This window comes from Pseudomyrmex gracilis, unplaced genomic scaffold (assembly GCF_002006095.1).
Source record: "Pseudomyrmex gracilis isolate BER0280 unplaced genomic scaffold, ASM200609v1 scaffold_3405, whole genome shotgun sequence".
NCBI lineage: Eukaryota > Metazoa > Arthropoda > Insecta > Hymenoptera > Formicidae > Pseudomyrmex > Pseudomyrmex gracilis.
The window spans coordinates 1-3,294 of record NW_018023989.1 but is presented as its reverse complement, the minus strand read 5'-3'; the positions used below and the strand labels follow the sequence as shown (position 1 = coordinate 3,294).

The following is a 3,294-nucleotide window of genomic DNA, read 5'->3' as shown; positions in this document are numbered from 1 at the left end:
CCAGACATTGCTCCTTCTGATTATTACTTGTTTCGATCGATGGCACATGGCCTGTCTTAGCAACACTTCACATCATATGAAGATACCGAAAATTGGGTCGATTCCTGGATAGCTTCAAAAGATGAAGCGTTTTTTTGACGAGGTATCCGTATGCTACCAGAAAGATGGGAAAAGGTAGTGGCTAGCGATGGACAATACTTCGAATAAAACATTATGTACCGTTCTTTCACAATAAATGCCCAATTTTTGATAAAAAACGGCGGAAACTTATTTATACTCCTAATAATATAAAAGATTGTGATGTATATGTATTTGATAATCTATTTTTACATATTTTTTTTTTATTATAAAATGATATTTTAATACTTTGTTTGTAACAATCTCTCCTTTGTTTGATACTTGTGAATGTAAAATTGGTAAATTGTGAATATTTTGTGAAGAAGTTCCTGATGCTTCATCTTCTTCAGAAGTATCCGCAAGAGTTATATTGGAAGAAGAACTCAGTGTTGGTGTTGTTAACTAATCGCAATCTATAAAAAAAGTGGTTATATATGTGTAAATAATGAGATTTATATATATGTACATATATGACTTATATCTAATATAAAAATATTTTTTGTCAACTTACCTTGTATTACTGGCTTATCTAGTTCAATTGTGATAATAGCACCCTCTTCCGGAAAACTGAATATGTTCAATTAAAAATTCTCCTGTTAATATAGCTTTCTTTTCATCGTAAAATTTGAATTGCTTATCATTTAATTCGGAAAATGTTTCTTTTGCTACAAAAATGTAAGAAACAAAAATTATAGAAAAACATAAAGAAAAATGCTAATACTTCAAATAATGTAAAAAATGTTATATTTTTTAAATTGTCTACTACCTTTTGCCTCAAACATTTCATAACTATATGGATAAACGATTTTTACCCAATGCCTCTGATTATACTCAAAAATCAAGCTTACTGGATTATAATAATTGCTTTGCGTCGGAATAGATTCAGGGAAGTGATTGAAATCGTTATTATCTACCATTCTAACAATAAATAAATAAGAAATTTAAAAGTTTTAATTTATAGGTATTATTATTATTACTATTATTAATAATATATATAATCACATATTAATGATAGGAATATTAATGATAGATATATTAATGATAGCAATATATAAATAAGTTTTGAGACATAAAGCAGAACACACAAACATTGTTCAAACAAAACGTACATTATGTGTTCAACAAAGAAAACAGTTATTTTTATTTAATTCATATTTATATTTATATTTATTTATATTTATTTAATAAATTTTCTACGCGACAAAGATTCTATTAGTTGTTACATCAAATTCTATAGAAAATTTTTTGATAGCTTTAATATATATATAATCTTTGTCATACAATAAAGATGCAATATTGAAATTTTAATTTTACATGCAAAGAAACTAAAATTAGTTTACTTACTTTATAAAGAATTCTCTGAGAATTCTAGGATTGATGATGAGCATTAAAATAAGAAGTAGTTTGCACAATTTGAATAGTTTAATAACACTCTCGCAGAGGAGGTTATAGAAAATTCACTAAGAAAATTAATATTTTTATACAAAATTGTACAGTATATTTTACTTCATAGTACTCACTTGATATCTCAATTCACTTTTCTTCACAAGTACATACATATAATCGCAAATAAATCGCGTATTTTTTCGAAAGAACTGCAAAGCACGGTGGAAAGTAGATAGTGCGTTTATTCTGCCTACACAACAGGATCTTGCACGTTCTCGCACGTCCGCGCACCAAGTACAACGAGCACCGAATAGAGAAAGACTGGTTAAGAATGTCAAGAGACAAATAAATACACCGACACTTAGTTGCAGTTCAAGTATATTTTAACAGAGAAATTAAACCATACTTTTAACAAGATCGCACTATCAACAAAGAGCTGCTGATTCAAACGTGATATATAATTTGCGCGTATATCTGTTCTGCTTCAGCGCGGGAACAACAATGGCTTGAGCGACGAGCCGACGCGAGCTCGTAGCCTCGCACAAGCTTAAAAAATTTTGGAATGTTGTAAACAAGTCCGCGTATTCGATGTATGTTACACGAATTCGCTGGCTAGAGAACGCCAACAGAACCGCGTATATCTTGTCTTATTCTAGATTTTATTCTACATGGAAGAGGACAAAAGAGAAATGATAACGGACAAACAAAAAAGATATTACTGCCATTTTCTGTTAGGCTAATAAGACTAATGCGAATAAACGAAATGTTGTACTAAATATTTTATTTGTTAACATTACGACTTTGTTGTGTTAATACATATAGTGTAACTATTTTGAAGTGTAAATTAATACACTGTATTCTGAGTTGTATTAACATACAAATACTTTAAAAGAACATTCACTTTTTGTGTTAAATTAACACATGATGAATAATTATTTTTCTTGTACTTAAATTACTTGTAATAGAACATTTGATTTGAGTAAATTTGATTATTTTGTATGTCAAAGTTCATAATTATTTTAAGATTTTGTTTAACTTTTTTTAGTATGTTAAATTGACTTTCAGACATCTAGATTAATTGAAATAATTGTGTTAAAAGTACTTAAACAATATTCTATTTTTAAATGACATGCAAAAAATGTTAATGTGTGAAGTTAACATAAATTTAACACGTAAAAAGGTTAAAAAAATACTAACATATCAGTATTATGTTAATTTTACATTGAAGTAATAATCAAAACGTTGTAACACAAGAAAACTTTAACATTTTGACGCACAATTTTTTACAGTGTAAGAATGCTTCTTGCTCGCGATCATATGATTTTCACGGCGATATAACGCAGCAAACAACGGTAAGCGACACAGAAAAAACGTGTGATACAAAAAAATAAGACAGACATCTACTCGTCGAATTAATAGTAATATTTTTTTCGTGACAGAAGAAAATGAAAGTGCTATTATTTTCTTATTTCCTCGCGGAAAGTAACATTTTCAGTTGATTTTTCCGTACCGCCGAATATCAGCTGATCGCAAAAAGCTGTCACACGTCGCGCTTGCTTGTTTACTTCGGGTACTTTCCAACAACGAAACACAGTCATACATTGTGTGACACAGTGTAACACAGTGTCGACTTGTACAGTAGTATACAGGGGAGCGATGATCGGACTCTATAGGCGTGCACGATTATCAGATGAAAAGAAAAATGGCTTCTCTCATGTAATGTCTTAGTAACGAGAGGCGGAGTAAACAAACAAGCGCGGAACGACTCAGTTTCTTGCGATCGGGCGCTAT

At 30.1% G+C, this 3,294-nt stretch overlaps 1 long non-coding RNA gene across 2 annotated transcripts; it reads right to left on the bottom strand.

Annotated features, from left to right (window-relative positions):
* Nucleotides 1-368: 368 nt before the first annotated feature.
* LOC109863159 lies at nucleotides 369-1,990 on the bottom strand. 2 transcript variants are annotated; one of them, XR_002251297.1, is made up of 6 exons: nucleotides 1,910-1,990; nucleotides 1,638-1,824; nucleotides 1,462-1,577; nucleotides 884-1,035; nucleotides 629-782; nucleotides 369-530 (listed from the first exon to the last, which is right to left on the bottom strand). It is a non-coding gene; the product is annotated as an uncharacterized LOC109863159 (long non-coding RNA). The 2 variants fall into 2 exon arrangements; XR_002251296.1 differs by having other exon boundaries at nucleotides 1,638-1,984.
* Between the last annotated feature and the right edge of the window lie 1,304 nt (nucleotides 1,991-3,294).